We start from the raw sequence: 18,274 nt of genomic DNA on the forward strand, positions 1-18,274 counted from the left end.
ACCGGTCTTAAGACCAAGACCAACTTCGAGTACCACAACACTGGTGTGTAGGTCATTCTTGCACAGAAAATGCTTTGATCCAAAGCATTCCATTGTAACCCTTGCAGTAGGTCTAGGATTTTTAAACCATGGGAAGGTGAATCCCATCCCACTCTGGTGTGTTTTGTTGTTTTCTTTTTTTTGTTTTGTTTTGTTTTTTGTTTTTTTGCAGCCTTAGAGAGTTTGTTCACTAATGTTCTCCAGCAAGCCACTGAGCCCTACAGACAACAGATGGATTTTTACTCAGATGAAAATTTGCACAGATGAACTCCATTTATTCTGAAGGCAATTGGCTTAACTAGGTCTTGCTTTGGTGTATCAGAACAAAAGGGGCTGATTATACATGCACAGCAAACTTTTCAGATTTGTATTTGGTCTATAAATCAAAATAAAACAGTATAATATAGACTGAAGTCTGTTGCTACACTACCAAATATTTCAGAATTTAAGAGTTAACGCTTTTGCAGGACATTAAAGATAGGAAGCCTTTTTTCCAAATAAATGTGTCATGAGAATATCTGAAGTATTCTATGTGAAATGCATCTGTCAGACAGAAAAAAATAAATCCACAGTGAACTGAAGGATGATTTATTGGCTGATATGCATTCCAGGCTGCAGTATGTCAGAATCATGTCTGTTAGTTATTGGTGGAATAACACAGTCTGAAGATGTTGGCTATCAGCACTGAAACACATGGCAATGGAATGTGTCTGACTCGACAGCACCGGGTGCCACGACACATGGGCAATACATTTTCCTGTTTGACTGTATAAGAACATAATTATGGCACCCACGCAGTGACAATATTGCTTCCCAGTTTTGTATGCAACACAAACATTGTGAGACTCGGCTTTATAAATAATAAACAAAACTGGAAGAAGAAAAAATAAAGAGAAAAGGCAAGCCATATTTGCTCTGGAAATGATGAATAATTGAATCTGGGAGCCATGCGTGCAATTGTAGGCATAGACGTGGTTGCACTCACATACAAAAAGGCAAAGCGCACATGCATGCATTTACACACCGGGGGAAACAGTCCACTGGGTCTCCAGTGCCATCTAGAGCTGGCTAGCAGAAACGGCCATAAAATGGTAATGTTATAATTATGTTACATAGGGGGTTTGTAGTTTTAATGTCAGAACAAAAAGAATTTGGGTTTCGTATAATCATCCTATTTTACTCACACCACTCTTAGAGATCCATTCGCCATCAAGCAGCAATTGCACGATTATGAATAATTGATTTGTCAATGATCAGCTGTTTCTTTGCCGTCGGCTGAGTGGAGCTGCAGCTGTCCATGACCCAGAAATAAAGAAGGCTTTGACACAAACGTAATGACTGAATATCTATTTTCAGCTGTATGTGATTAAGGGTTGTCGGGGGGGAAATTAAGACATATTTTGCGTTCTGCAGTGTCACAATGAGTGCCCAAGCTTTTTATTAAACCTCAGCTGTAGCTGGGAAGCTGTAAGAAGACTTGCCGAGGGCCGCCACGCACCAGTCCCCCGTGTCTGGCAGCTGTGTGCCCTCACATATGTTCTTCACATTAATGAGTAGATATGTCATTCTTCCGGCTGGCTGCTCCTGACAAAGCGTTAAGCCATGCATGAAGTTTTATCAGCTTGTCGACACCAGCAGAATGATTATCCCTCACTGCGCTGGCATTTGACTTTTTCTGCAGTTTTTGGACTTTCTGTAGCATCAGTAAATACTGACTAGAGGAATTTTCACGATTTTCTCCCAAATGTCCCCAAAAGAAGAGGGAAAATAAAAAAATGATACATTGACTTAGATTCAGTCTGTCAGTCATACCTTATGTTTTATTGATTCAAAAATGACATTCCAGTTTTAGTTGACTGGGACATTTCACTGTTGCAGTTTACTAATTTAATATCCACTCAGCGGCCACTTTATTAGGTATAGCTTGCTCTTGCTTAAGATTTGGTGACTCTGCTGCCAACATTGCTACAGTGACCAGACAAAACTGTTCATATCTGTCACTGTCCATTTTTTCTGAGCCTGTGAAAATCGTAGCCTCAGTTCTTAAAGGACTTACAGAAATGGACTCAAAAGAGCAGCATTAAAATTTATTAGAATTTTGTTGACTTATCAACAAGCCATGTCAAAACAGAGAGTAAACATGCTAGCGCTTCAGCAAAGTCCTCCGCATGAAAACATCATGAGCAGGTACAAAATGTGTGTTTCCTGAAGACTGAATGAAAGAAAGCTGCACAGAGTCTGAAATATCTTAACGTGTTGTCAGGGAATGTCTTTCTGCCAACCAGGACGCTGAATCGGCTTCCCACGATGTATAAAATCAAGAAAACCAGCTACAGATCTTTACAATTTCCCCCTTTTTGATGTTTACGCTAGTTTTCTCTTATCTTGCTCTATAGGTAGGCTCCTGCAACTTTCTAAGGATGCAATGCTACCTTGATTCTCATGAATTCATTCAGACACAAGTCACACAGGCCTTGTGCTGTGATAAGACTTTAGATCACAGAACATAGCTTTTACACCTGCAGTTGCAACACCCTGTGTGATCTTTCTCATTTTTTGCTCTAGAGGACGCTTAGCTGTAAACTTAGCTGACCACCTATTGCTGGTGCTCAGATAGCTCTGAAGCATTCACACACACACTTGATACAGAATGTGATTTGTTTCTTTTCTCACAGAATTCCAAGTAATGTTTGCTGACACAGAAGGAGACTGCGTTTAGTCAGAATGGGTTTCTAAAGTACATCCAGGCTCATGTGACTACACCATTCAGTGGCACAACAGGTTCTCATGTATTATGCTGGTTTCTAGTGTGTGCATTTTTCCAGAGATTTCAAAGGATTACTATGGAAACTGCACAGACTTGTGCCATACCTCTCAGTGGAAACAAGCCAAAAGTTGCCCTTTGAGTGTGCATTGTTATTTTTCCTCTGTGTCTGTTTTTGCCCTGAGATGGCCTGACGACCTGTCCAGAGTGCACCCTCCATCTCACCTAATGACCTGTGGAGACAGGTGCGCCCCCATGACCTTGCACAGATTATGCAGTATGGATGGATGGATGGTTGGATATTGACAGGGTTGGACAGTTATTAGCACTTTTGCCTGCCAAAATAAATAACCAGGGTTCAAAGCCTGTGTCAATTTCCAACTGTCCAAAAATATGAATGTTGGGTCACTGGGTCATGGTAAATTGCACATAGGTGAGAAGAGTATCCATGCATGGTTGTATGTTTCTGTGTGTCACTGTGGCAGACTGGGGGCCTGCACAGGTGTACCTTGTCTCTCCCTATGACCCTGTAGAGAAATATGTGTGGTCGGAAATTGTTTTGGGTTTTTTTGCCACAGTTTTCTCTTTTTTTAATATATCACATCCTGTTTCTTTATATTACAAATCATTACAAAAATGTTCTTTAAAATCACTGAAAATATTATATATTTTCTAAACTTCAGAACAACCAGGACACTGAAAACCAACCAGAAACATGGTTAATCAAATTTCTGTCAAATAAAGATTTAAATTATTTAGCAAGTTACATGCTTAAATTCAATTAACAAATGGCTTTTACTTCCTAGAAATCGAGGTTTGCATAATGCACCAAGAGAAATTCCTGGAACTTGCAGAGGCAGTCATCTTATCTGACAGCCACAATTCCCCTTGGCTGCCAGGATGGGGATGCAAAACATATGCAGCTGTTGTTTATTCTGCCACCTTAGCCACAAATGCTGTGTTTCCCACTAGCAGCACTTTAGATGCCACTAGTAGAACCTGGGCTTGGAGCATGGCACTGCTCCACAGGATTTACAGCCGTTACCACAAAGTGCTCTGCCTGCACTTTCAGGTCGGGGTCATTTCATCCTTCCTCGAAGATCAAATAAAGTCAGCAAGAAGAAAGAAAGGCATGGGGAAAAAAAAGATTCAGTTAAAAAGTTAGTCACTTATGCACTACGGTGAACACTTCACTATCCTTTGATCTCTTTTCTTGTGCAGCGGAGTTGAAGCGGAGGACAAAAACAGCTGATTCTGAGAAGCAAAGAGATGGAAGAGAAACTTTTAATTGGCTGCTCTGAGTACAGCTGTGTTTTGTTCCACCCCCCACACACCCTCAAATTTCATTTGTCAGAAATGCATAACACTGGAATGGAGAGGCAAGCACCTGCAACTAATGCTTACAGCAAACACTGGTGGCAGGGTTTACAGAGGGGCGGTCACCTTCCAGAGTCAGCCATGCAATTTCCTTCGCAAGCAAAGTACCCAATACAACACTAGAGCTGTTATTCCAAATCTATGTAAATAACTGGGGATGTGTAGTTACTAAATGTTTAAAGGAGGCTATATCTGACCCAAAACGTCTGTGAAGGCAGTGTTCCAATGTAAAATTTACTTTGACATGTTTTATTCATTTTTCTTGACTCTGGAGAGGGGAAGATGGGAGGTGATGCCAAGAATCAAAAAGTGATTCAAATACACAGCAGTGTTGCCTCATCTTACTAATCATCATTCAGACGGGATGGATTTGCCTCTCAACCCTGTATCCTAAGTTTTAGTCTAAAATCTTTCTACAGTGGAGACACTACCCCCTGCTGAGCTGCAGCTGAATACCCCCCTGAGTTCCTAACAATAGGCTCATGAATACTGGAATGGTGCTTTATTTTTCTCTGCCTGGCTCAGTTCTACTCACTGTCATAAAAGAAATGAAATCCACTTGAAAAGAAGGCCTTTTGGATCATTTGCATGCAAGCGTGGCCTAGTAATGGAATGAAATATGACACACCAATTTAATTACTGCCTCTGAATTGTCTCGCCTCGCAGTATAAATATTGATTCTCCTTGGATCCTCTTCCCCTATCCCTTTCGCTCTTTTTGCTGCTGCTTCCATCTTTCGCATATAGTATTCCAATCTTCCCGTCCCTGTGCCTGTGACGCTCGGAACAGCTGCCTCCTCTTCAAATTTCCCACTTATTCTGTCCAACTCACATTTCTTGGTGCCAGCTGCCCACTCCTCAGCCTGTCAGTTCCTTATTCTGCTAGTGTCTGGTGGATGATTTGTTATGGGGGGGGAAGACTAGCAAAGGAGCGACGAATATGATATTCAGCCCTGGGTGATCGTAGGCTCCACAGTGATGATAGCAGTGCTCTATATGCACGCCTGCACTCTCACCGTTAATGGGCCCTGAAATTACACACAATTTCCATAGCAATAGGCTTTAGAAAAGGTAAATAGCTCCCTTAGGTGGAGCCAGCCACACCTTTACAGTATTGGACAGTGCAGGGAGAGGGATGATGGGCAGCAGGTACAGGAGTACAGGAGGAGAAGAAAAGCGGCTAATTTTCCCAAAGGGCATCTCTCGAGTGTGTCAATAAACTCTTTTGCCCCGGTGTTGCTCTGGGAGGGTGTGATGGGTCATCCTTGTGGCAAACCTCAGCTCTCAGCGGGAGGAATACCTGCCCTGAGACATGGTACTGACTCTGAATTCATTGGCTGAGTTGTGGCTGTACGCCCAGCCAGCAGCTACCACAGAGCAGCAGAAGAAAGAAGTAAGAAGCACTGTTCAAGCCTAACCAAGAGAGAGGACGTAATGAATTAAACACACCAAGCTAAAGATGCCCTTTTACGCATTCAAATGGAGAATATGTGAGTGTTGCTCTCAGCTTGCAGAACCTTTATACTCCAAAGCCTTTTATGAGTCAAAGGAAGAAGAAACACACACACCCCACATCCTTAAGAGCTCTGGAGTTTTGTACACAACACATATTTCTTTGGAAGGACTAAGTGTTTCTCGTGTCTTTTCAGAGCTTTTACCAGACCAGAGTGTCCAAACAAGACAAACCTTGTCAAAAGGTTTTTCAATTTAGGAAGCAAGATGAATATCCACGTTATTTGATTTCTATATTATTCATAATAAATATATCCTGCTTTGTCACCTCACCTAAGATATAAATTTAGCAGTGAGTTTCTTCCTTTCATTTCAGCATGGTACAGCCACAAACACTGATGTTTGTGGCTGTAACAAACATCAGTTTGTTACAGCCACAACTGTAACAAACTGTTGTGGCTGTTTGTTACAGCCACAACAAACCAAATTGGTTTCTAAACCAATTTGGTTTCTAAATTGGTTTAGAAACCAATTTCTATCAGGTTTCTAAAAACCTGATAGAAATTGGACAGAAGTGAAGAATATTTTGTTCTCCATATTTGCTTACAAATAATAGAGGTTTGCGATTTGGGGTTTGTTAGAGACCGAAAGTGAACAAAAGGGACATTATGAAGACCAAGAAATATAGTAGACATGTCAGGTTGAAGCAGTGGAAAAGTTTAAAGGATGGTCATAAAACAACATCCAAAACTTTAGGTTTTTCACAGGGAACTGTTCATCCCGTCGTTGTAAATTGAAACGGTGATGCACTCCTGCCGACCTAGAAAGAAATGTCCGCCCACCAAAGCTGACAGGTTGAACAATGCAAGTATTAATAAGAGAAGCAAGCAAGAAGTCCACAGTAAGCTGCAGAGTTACCCTGCAGGGAAGTTATTGGTCAAGACATTTCTAAACCTTGCCTTCATGAAACCGTGCCATATAGAAAACCCTGTTGGAAAATATTCCAGTTTGTCCTATGGAACATCTGAAGCAGTCCTCTGGTCAGAATAACTGAGCATTTTTTGCGTACATACAAAACATTGCGTCTGGCAAAAAAACTAAAGTAACAAATCTCCCTGAAGAGACAGCGTGAAACATGATGGAGACAGTATTATACGCATACAACAATCAGAAGGATGGATGGAGCGAATGCAGCAGAGGCTGGCATTCCCACTGGACAACCCCAAACATTTCGCCACAGCTGCAGTGGAGAGGCTCTGACAGTACAACCATATTCATGTTTGAATGGCCCACCCAAAAATTTTAATTATGGTCAGTAGAGACGAACCTAAACCTTACATCGGGTGGTTTTTTTATGGCAACATACAGATGGGCATACTACAGATTGTTTTTTATTAAAAAGCTATCTGTTCTTTTCATCTATTTCAAAATTATATACTATTTTATGTAAGCCTATCGATGTAAAATAATTTAGTAAAATACATTCAGATTTGCAGTAGTAACACAATAAAAATGTAACAGTTTAACGGTATTGCACATTTTTGCAAGGCCCTGCAAATTAGTACTTAATTGTATCCTTCAGGCAATTAAAAATACACAGCTTTCAACTTACGTGTAAAGCATTTCTGGCTCTCAGGCATAGAGACGTTATACGGGCTATTAGAGCTCCTGTCTCTTTCTACCCACTCACTCCTCTTCTCACAGGGTCATGAAAACATCCATTTCCTAATGGCTCACTCATGTGAATCACCGCAATGTACCCTAAAAGAACCAGCGACGGTGGTGACCAGGCCGATGTATCGTTAACACCGGCCTATAGCTTTGACAAAAAGATAAGAAAGAAAGGCAAAGATAACCTGCTGGAAGGTCCAACAAAATAAAAGCTCAGTGATGCATTTGGAGACACCACTGCTGAAGAGCTACAATCACTAAGGAAAGGTGCCAGAATATTAACTGAAAATATGTAGTGATAGAAATTTATTTTGTGCATTTAGACATTTTAGTCTGCAGAGATTGTTTACAGGAATGATAAATTAACAGCAGCCGGATTTCATCTTGGCCCTCAAGGTTTTACACAGGAATTTTGCTTTTCTGATCTTTTCAATTAGAAAAGCAATTGAAAAGTCAATTCCATTTTTGCTGATGTTTTTTTTTTTTAATTTGTGAACAAAATGAAATACTAGATAATCTTAAAATGGAACTAAAATTTTACATGTCAAGTTTAATCATTTCTAGCCATTTTTGTAGACCAATAAAGAAGTACACACATTAGCAGCAGGGAAATGCAAAATGTTTCATACAGCTGCAATGGCTCTACCCTAACATTCACTGAACATAGCCACCTGGTGAATATTTTCAAAACTAACTCAAACTCTGGACCTTATTCTGCTGCTTTCCCTGTCACCTTATCCACAGTATCTCTATCATGATAATTGATAATAAAGCATAAATGTTTGAATGTTTCAATGAGATGCGTGGTACTTCTGTTGTGAGTGGAAATAAATCTTTTCTCACAGATTCAAGATTTAGGTTGGTGGTGCCAAAGTACCAGGAGATGCAGATGTAGGCTAATTAGTTGACCCACTGCATGGAAGGACATTAACTGCTGTGATGTATTTTGCTATGTACAACTACAAACACATATCATATCACATTGGGTTTCATAGCTCTTTCATTGTCTTTTAAATGCCATGTTTTTCCCCAGGCATATTTTCCCCTCTGTGTCCTGATCTCATGATATCTGATGTTGGAATCAATACCTCTTGTCTAGTTTTCTGTAAAAGACCTTTGTTTCTCAATCTGCTGGAATCCATACATCAGTTAGACTCATGTGTGACATTCATTAGTAATGTTTACTTCAGGCCCAAGAGAGGCGCTGGTGCTAACTGCAAATGCACAAGCATTTTTATCTGGTTTCAGATGATGTTAAAAAAGTAAATAAAATAAAAAAATATATAAAAAAATCACAACAGCCTCATACTTCTAAATGTACATCAGGCTATGCACTGATAGTTGTAAATAAGCCATTTTATCTGGGAGATGAGCATTAGGAGGCAAAAAGAAGTGTGTAGTTGTTTCATTTATATCACTTCTCATAACATTCTCACACCTTCTCAGCTCCTTCTCAATAACAGCACGTATATTGTGTTCCATGTGGCATCAAATATTGTCATTATCTTATCTGTTGTACCGTATGGTTGTTAACATGAACGGGTACAATTCACTAAATTGGAATATGCCTTCTAATACGGCTCATTTGTCAAGTTAAAAGTATCTTTTGAAATTATTGGTTTGAAGTAATGTGATAATTTTCTAAGGAATTAAATGTGCTGTTTTCATTAGCCGTCAGTAGAAAACCACCATCATTAACGGAAATAATGGCTTAAAAACAACATTTTGTGTGTAATTAATCTAGCACTAAATAATGTGCTTCGTTTAGTGAATAGAGAAATAAGTGGAAGTTTCCGTAATGTTGCATTTTATTGCGATCCACCTGCATATTCCCACTAAAGAAGACAAGAAATGATTATCCTTCCACCACCTTTCTACTTATCTAATATTGAGACGCTGGAGTAAGAAGTCCAGGAGAGAAACCCTGACATCCATCTCCCCATCCCCTCTCACCAGAAGGGATAAAATCTCTTTCCAGCGGATTCTGGATCTGCCCTTGGCTCTCCTCCCAGAAGGTCATGCCTCCAGAGGGACATGCATCCAAAGGGTCAGGCTCAGGAAGGCATCCTAATAAGGTGCCCGATCCACCTCGACTGATTCCTTCCGATGCAGAAGAGCAGCAGCTCCACTCTGAGCTCTTTCTATCTCTAGGAGTCCAGCTTTAGGGGAGAGCTCATTTCAGCTGCTTTTATCCAGGATCTTTTACTTTCTAGCCTGACTCATTTCTTTTGACCATAGGTGACGCTTGAAATGTGGCAGGACTGGTAAATCAAGAGCTTTTCTTTTTAACTTAGCTCTTTGTTCACCACAACAAACTAAACGGGGTGACAGAGTAGTCACCCCGTTTCTGCAGGCCAGTCACGTCTCGTCCAAAACAGTCACCCTGCTCTCCAGAACAACTCCACTTTGAGATGCTGTTCATAAACACCAGGTAAAATTATTTCCCTGCTGCGAACCAAACTAAAAGATGTTATCACCATGGGCTCAAAAAGATAGATGCTTTTTTTAGCTCAAACATATATTTTGAATTGTATTCTTCTGTTTTGATTAACTGAGAGAGTGTAAATGTTAACAGTTTGATAGAGCAGATGTCCTCTCCTAAAGGATACAAAAACATTTGATGTGTTTTGTCATTAAGAGCTGGAGGCAGAAGCCTTTTAGGAAGAAGATTTCAGTTTTCTAAAAGCTCAAACCTTTTTAAATAAGGCAGGGAAAGTGTAGTGGCTCTAGTGATTTTATTTTTACCACCCTATATACCCTATAGTGTATATACATTGTACTGATACTGTTGTGTTCTAAAAATACATTTTCTGCTTAGATTTTGCTCTACAGGCAAATTCATTTGGCATTTAGAGACAGCAGTATTCTGAGTTTTGTGTATCTTGACAGTCAGCTTGTTGGATCTCTCAGGCAATTACTTGGTTTGTAGTTTTTTTTTTGTTTTGTTTTTTTTTTGTGGTAAAAAAAAAAACATTCTTTTTGAACTGTCCCTTTCCTGTGGCGTTTGAGTCAAACGATCTGATAGTGATCCTGTAGTTCCCACAACTCTCCTCAGTAAGATGTGCCTTTAAATTTTTAAGATGAAGAGCCTGGTGTCATTTGAAAATTGAGCTCAGGAGGAAGCCAATCATAGTTTCATCAGTGTGCAACTGTATCAATAACACTTCTGCACATATACAGAAGCACAGATGGAAATTGCTTGTTATAGACACCGCCCTGTTCCACAGAGCTCATTAATTTTTGTTTGTGAAAGAACCGTTGAAATGTGAGAGTGCATTTGGATTTTGCATGAAATCTTTTGTGACTCCACTCTGCTATGTGAACAGGAGTCTTATAAAGCCCCTGGCTAGCCATTAGTCAGGCCATGAAATGTTTGGTTCTTTTTACAATTGTTGAACTCTTTTATGTTAGTAATTACTGAATGGAAAACTATGGCAATTATGCTGTCTAAGTAGAAACATGTCATTGTGTAGGATCTCTCTCTCTCTACTCCCCTCCCCCTGTCAATTCCAGTATATTAAAAGGGAGTGATTTGTTCTCTCAAATAATACAAAAATCCACCTGGATTAAATTATTAAAGAGGTGGGATTGTTTAAATTTTAATAGTGAGTGAGGAGGTGAGAGCATTCATCATTGTGCTACTGGTCTCAGAAGAGCTTTAGGAGCAAGGAGCAAACATTTTGACTTCATAAACTGGAACTAATTTAATTCCATTGCATTCTTACTGTGAGACACACAAAACTCTAACCTTGATGAATATTTAACGATTCCATTCAGATATATTGGTGAACTTGGTGCACTACAACTGGCTCTTCGAGTCACACATTACTGAAAGAAAAGTTTTTTTTTTTTTGTTGTTTTTTTTTGTGGTCTGCAGAGGAAGAAATGTTAAGTTTTTTGATATAAAATATTGGACAGCAACAATGATAGCGTTGTTCCAGACTTCTAATCTCTGGTATTGTGAAGCTTTGATTAGTTTTAATTTCTCTGGTGAGGAGGCAACAAATTTCCAATAGACATTTATCAAAAATTGTAAGCTGTCTTTCTTTTTCATTCCTTTGTGAGCTGGACTGAGGGGGAAAATGGCTCCTTGGATGGTAAAGGCTGCAGAAGCCTCTTCAGGTGTTTATCCAATGAGTGAGTGTCACTGCCTTCTTTGGACAATGTTTCTTTACCACTCCAGTCTGGAAAATCCTATACAGAACTGTCATCCTGAAGATTAAATCCTGTGGGCATTGTGATTTGGTCCGAGTCTAAAAAGTTTTGTTAGAGCTGATGCATGAATGTTTGACCACTTCTTTGTATTGCCTACCAACATTTTGTACAAGCACCTGAACTTTTTCCCGTTTCTTTGAGGAGTCGCTAAGTTGACACCCAGTTTATCTGAATTCAGCCAATTCACATTCTGCAGCAGGCTTTCTTCACACCTGGACAACCTAGCCCTCTATCTCCATTCCTTATAATATGCGTGGGCAGTGGGCAGAAAATATACTTTGGCTTGCAAGTCCAAAAGCTTGTCTGGGACATAATGAAGCAGGGAACATCCTTAAGCCTCCCTGTTACCAGTCCTGAGCATTTCTCTGTATCTCAGCCATATGTTGTCCTACACAGTCCAATGTTAACTCAGCTGTTACATCTTCCCAGGCCTGCAAATCTCCTTAATGCTTTAAGCAGGCAGCTGGAATAAGCCAAGGGTGCATGCCAAGATGGAGCCTTGTGGCAATTCAAAATGTTGCAATGATAATTTATTTAGCTCAAACTAAATAAATAAAGCTTTATGACCAATAAATAAAAAAAGGCCATCATAGCTAATATCAAGAGTTATTGCATAATGTCTGCAGCATGAACATGCATTTGCTCTGCCAGGCACTAGAGTCAGAAAATCCACCAATGAGCAGAACGTGTAAGAAATTTAGAGCTGTGAAGATAATCATAATGGCTGTAATAGTAGACTAATCTAATTTCAGCAATTTCATTTTATTAAATTACAAAATTTCACTTTAATAAGGTATTACTAGGGGAGGGGTCACAGCACAGTTGAGTCTCCATGGATACAGCCAGAAACCCAGAGCTGAATGAAACACAGACTGAAAAATAACGCCCACGCTCACAACACAGTGACAAGACTTCAAAATATTTTCCACATCAACTGGCAAGTATTTGTCAGGCAGAGAAAACAGGAATCATATTAGTCAACCCAGTAATATGTGTTTATATAACTGGCAGATAGGTAGAGTGAAATTTGTATTAACAGTCATGCTGCCCATTTACTGACAAAATAAGGAAATTTGGTCTAATTTCATTCAGAGTTTAACTATCTGTGACTTTAAAAGGACCCAGTGAGAAGAAAAGCTATGGTTACACATAATATTTTTGGAGACATATCACAGCTGAGACTAGGAGGCAGAGTTCCTGTCTTATCCGTTTTCTTTATTTTTTTTAATAGGACCAGACTGCCAAAACTACCCAGGACCCAAGCTGCCTGTCTGCACCTCAACCATCCATGTTAAATAATTCATAAATCAACACAAGCAACCTGAGCAACGCAAACCTGAAAATTAAGATTTCAATTTCCGTGGATTAAAAGTGTAAGACTGTTAAGATGAAACGTTCAGTGTTGTTCTCAAATTACTGCTGCATTTTTCTCTGAGATAGATCTACCAGCAGCAGGAGGATTGTGTTAGTATCAAGAAGTCAAGTCACTGACAAACTGTGTACTGCATACTTCTGGGGTGGTAGTGAATCTGTTATTAAAAATATCCGGGAATCTGAGGTATAACGTGGTTGTAGGCAGAAAACCAATAGCGGAATAAGGTTTGAATGTTTATGCAAATGAATACAAAGGGATTTACCGCATAAAGCTCGTTGTAACAGAAACCAGGGCCAGAATTAGCCACAAATGATTTGCTTGTGACCTTATACTATAAACTTAACTTTCCTGTAAAAGGTGTATTTTACACAATAAGATACATGTTGCAGGGACTAAAAATTATTTGGCATTAAAGAGAACAAAATCAATTGTTGGTCAATTGATGGACATTTCTTCATGCAAAAGATAAATATTCTCCATGCCTCGGAATTGATAATGGAGTTCCACAGGGTTGTGAGCAAGACACATATGTTTTGTTCATATAGTTTAATTAGGGAATTATAGCTGTGAGACACATTTTCTTAACAATAATAATGGAGATAATACTCAGCTACATAGGAATGATGGATAAAAAGGAAATTTGATCTGGATCTGACTGGAATGTATTTGAATAAATTGGAGTTTTCTATCCATAAATGATTGTTTTCAACAAAACATTGGACCAGTTTGTCTTTCAAAATTGCATCTATATAACAGTTGTAACTATATAAATATACTGAATTAAAATAAATATGTTAATAGTAGCTAATAGTTAGATGGGATCCAATATATTTTATGTAAAATGAATGTGAATTACTTAATTTATGGTCATGTACAAAGCATGCTACCTGCTACCTTTTATACACATTTTAACTGATTTCACAAACACCTTTCAAAATGCCCTTGTTGGACTCCTACACCATTGCTGATGGTGTTCAGGAGATTTTCAGGAGATTATGTTCTATATTTTTTTTCAATAACAATTAAATTCTGTTATTATCGAACACCTGTAACAAGATCACACATTTCCTGAAATTCACATTTGATCAGGTTCTCATGACACCTCTGTTGCCAGAAACAGCACACTTACATAGCAGCTGAGATCTGACCCACACACAGACAGAAACTGCATCATAAAAAAACAAGACCAGCATTATTTTTAAATGATTTAGAGACTAAAACAATTAATCAGTTAAATGTGTTAATTGGCACAAACTTTAACTTTGGTATGTGGCTATATGATGCTAAAGCTATGACTCTGGTTCTTCCTATAGGAATCAAAAGTGTGGAAGTCAACAGTCACCAACTTCCATAAAGCCCATAGAAAATGCAGGCTGTGTGTAAATCTGTGCAAACAAAATAAACACAACAACAAAAAAACTAAAATGAAATCTGGGACTATTTTCTGAGCTGTCAGATGACTTGGAATAACTTAAGAGTTTTGCTTACCTCTCAGGGAAACCCCATGAGAGGCACTGAAGTAAGTGTCAAGCTTGTGCAGCAGAGCTGGCAATACGGAAAACCACATGAGCTGAATTAGCTTTTCCTTTTACACGTCTGACAAACTATGCTGTCTTCCCCTCTCCGCTGAACTTTTTCGGTTCACAAATTAACTTTGTTAGTTTAAGATGTGTCAACAGTTTTACTAAAGCAGCATGACTAAAGCCGATCTGGGGGACGCAGTGAACCGGTGCTGGAAAGCAATCTGCTGCAATGCACCATGAAATCAGATGTACGCTCCCGACAGTATCTAACCTTGTAGCTTTAACTCACCTCAGAATACAGAGCTGTATGCATGCATTAATCCAGACACTATATTACTACAGGAGTGGTTTAGGAGCATGCTATTTATCAGTATTGTCATTTGTACACAAGCCTAACCATTGTAAAGTTTGAGGGCCACAGAATTACAGGGTACAAGCAACATCAATCTGTCACTGTCTCTGAACCTCTGCTCCTTTGGCAGAGATTCAGGCGGTGAATTAATCAAAGGAACTGTTATTGCCAAATTACTGACATGAGTTCAAAGATAAATGTCTGCGGACTGACGCCAACTGACAGTCCAAAGAGTGATTAATTTCACTCTAGTTTCATGATTGGCAGACTCAGAGGGTGGAGCATCATCATCATCATCATCATCAGGCCACACGTAATCATGTGTTGCTCCTTTTTAAAAGCAGCAGCTACTTGTGCTACATTTTACGAGATGATTTTAGTCGAGCCACAGTGGACATTGGCAAAAGCCGTTTCTCAAAACTCTCGATTTAAACCGGTGACAGGATGGACATATATGTGGTCACTGTACTGTCAAATGCAATAAGAGAGGAAAACAGAGAAAAGCCCAAGGTTTCCCTTTTTGCAACCACAGCCTCATAAACCTCCGGCAGGCAATAACACAGTTATATTTTCATATCACAGAAAGACCTTCTGCAGCTTTACCTCAGAGATTTTCTTGGATATTAGTGCACTGCCGGATGCGTTTGTGACCAGCTCACAAAATGTTAGTGTTGTAACTCACTTTCGATGTAATATCGCGGCTTAGGAAGCTTAGTTTTTCTACACAAGGCTCAGAGATATTCACACCACAATGTGTCAATAGTGAAAACAGCATTAATACATTTTTATTTGTGGTTCTTATCTGGTTTTAGTCAATAGATGCAAGCTGGATTAATCAAATCCATTATCTGGTTGTCATGTTTATCACATTTTAAAGTTGCAGCGGGGTCTTTCGTTGTCATAGAAACAGCTGCTGTGAAAAAAAAAGGTTAAATTGTTGGTGAACTTGGTAGGAAGCATGGAGTAAAGAGAGTCATCATTATGAGAGATAGCAGCAGCAGAAGCACAGAGGGGAGCGCTGCTTCTTTTGTTTGCTTAAAAAGAATGGCCTTACAAATTAATGTGCAGTGGTGCTTACAAATTATCTCCTGCTATCTGAAAAAGCATGGCGAACATGGTAAGACTCGACAATATCAAGTGTAGGCAATATAATGCTCTCATAGTGGGGATTTAGATGCATTCCTGCATAGCAATAAAACTCTATGACAGAATTGAATTTTCAAAGTACAGAATTGGTTTGTACCTGCAGCACAATGCAATCATCTTGTCTTCCCTCAGAAATGAGTCCTGTCTGGCCCAGCTGGAGTAAAGCTTCGCTGTGATGTCTTCTTACTTAAAGATTGCACATTAGCATTCTTACCGACCTGGGAAAGCTTTCAGGGCACCTCCAGCAGCGGTTACAATCTCTAAAATGTTAGCCTGTTTTTAACAAGTGTTTGCACTTCAGCGCTATATTACAATGACATGACAGAAAACGGCGAAATGGAGAGCCATCTTTTCTCAAATGGAAATAATTACATTGCCTTGCAGTTTATTCAGACTACAATGTGTTTTTGAAAGCTGTCTACAAGTTCTGCTCTTTGTAGATTGAATAAGTGCCATTGACCTTTCTGTCACATTAAAGCCACACTCCTGAGCAGGTTTTATTGAGGTATTATGTCACAGACTATTGCATAATTGTGAAATGGAATAAATGTTATACATGCTTTACACTTTTAAAGAGACATTCTAAAAAGTGTGGAGTGCATTTTTCATTCTAAAAAGTGTGGAGTGCATTTTTAATTCAGCCCAACTGGACCAATGTTTGTCAGAACCATAAAAGTTTTTACATGTAAATACAGAAATTGAAATCATAAGCTTACACCCAATCTTTATCTTTAAAATCAAAGGTTTGCATATAGAACAATTTCTATCTTCTTAAACAATTTAGAAAAAGCCAAGATGACAATGTCACGGTATTTGAAACTTCTCAGAGACTTCAGTTATTTGAAGGCAAACTTTTGGACATAGTTAAAGGCCACAGAAGTCTGGTGAAATCTTGGAAATAATTTGCAGATGTTTTTAAGGTGCCATGTTCATCTGTTCTAACAATTATAGCTAAGCACAGGATTGAAAATATTAATTTTTAGTGAAATATTCTGCGGTCTGATTAAATTAATGTGGTAATATTTGGCCATAACGAAATTGTTAAATTTGGAGAAAAATGGGACAACTTTTTTCTTTTTTCTCCAAATTACCGGGCTTCCTAACTGTAAAGCATGGCGGTGGCAGCATCATGCTGTGAGAATGTTTTACTGCTGGAAGAACTGGCGCACTTCAAAAAATAGATGTCATCATGACGAAAGAACATTATGTGGAAATATTGAAGCACCATCTAAAGTCATCAGCCACAAAGATGAAATTTGGGTGCAAATGTGGCCTTTTATTTGGTGTATATAAACATCTGGATTTAACTATATTGTAAATATGGTAATATATGAAAAATAGGAAAATTACATTATTCCCTAAATGTAAGGCAACATATTGTGTTTTTGTGACTGTCAGGCAAAAAAGGGCAAAAAAAAAAAAGACAAAAAAAATGTTTCTCTTTCAGCAACATGCTTTTGTTTCCCCAAGTCCTTATAAAACCTCCTTCATTTGATTGTGATGTTTCTCATCAGGGTCAAGAAAATGTGTTTAAGAAAACAAACAGCAGGGAGTTCTTTCAACAGCTAGGCATACTCTATGCTCTATTGCCTCTGGAGAAGTGTGTCTGAAGTGACTGCTGAGTCACTTGGCAAATGTTAACTCAAAACAAAGGGTGTGTAAGACATTTCCCTTCAATTCTGACAAAGGGTAAAACAACCAAATACGACTCCAGATAACTAGAATTGAAATGAGCAAGGTTCATTTCTTCTTTCAAGTTAATGTTCATATCATAGAGTTTATATGTGCTGCTGCCTATGGCTTACAGAGGTAGGAGGTTGTGTAAAATCAGATCTATAACATTAAAATAACCATATTTAAAGTATTGTGTTTTAATCACCGAAACTGAATTCCAGTGGTAGTGACTGTCAAGGCAAAGTTTTTTAACACCATGAATAATAGTGGTATAAATGTATAATGCTTCTTATCACTTTTATCATGATTTTGCAGTAAAGAAGAAGAGGAGGAAAAGACATATCTAAAAACAAACAGCAGGAGCAACTCACTCGGATTTTTTTTTTTTTTTTTTTACTGTGGCTCTATGTTATCTTCTTAACCCTTGTGTTTACAAATGGGGTCCAACCGACCCCACACCCGTAAAACTTGTATCATTTGCCACAGTCCTCCACGTTTGCCTCAGTCCTTGCACGCACAAGGATTAAACAACTCCATTTCTACAGACTGGCAGTTCTAGCAACATGTGTCTTTCCCAGCCCTCTTGGAGAGAGATTAGACTGTGATTGCTAGCTGGCATGTCAGTGCAACATGTTTTCAATTTCAATACGGCTCCAGGTCTATTAATTCCAGCAGAAGTGAATGTGA

Source organism: Poecilia formosa, unplaced genomic scaffold (genome assembly GCF_000485575.1).
Source record: "Poecilia formosa unplaced genomic scaffold, Poecilia_formosa-5.1.2 Scaffold92, whole genome shotgun sequence".
NCBI lineage: Eukaryota > Metazoa > Chordata > Actinopteri > Cyprinodontiformes > Poeciliidae > Poecilia > Poecilia formosa.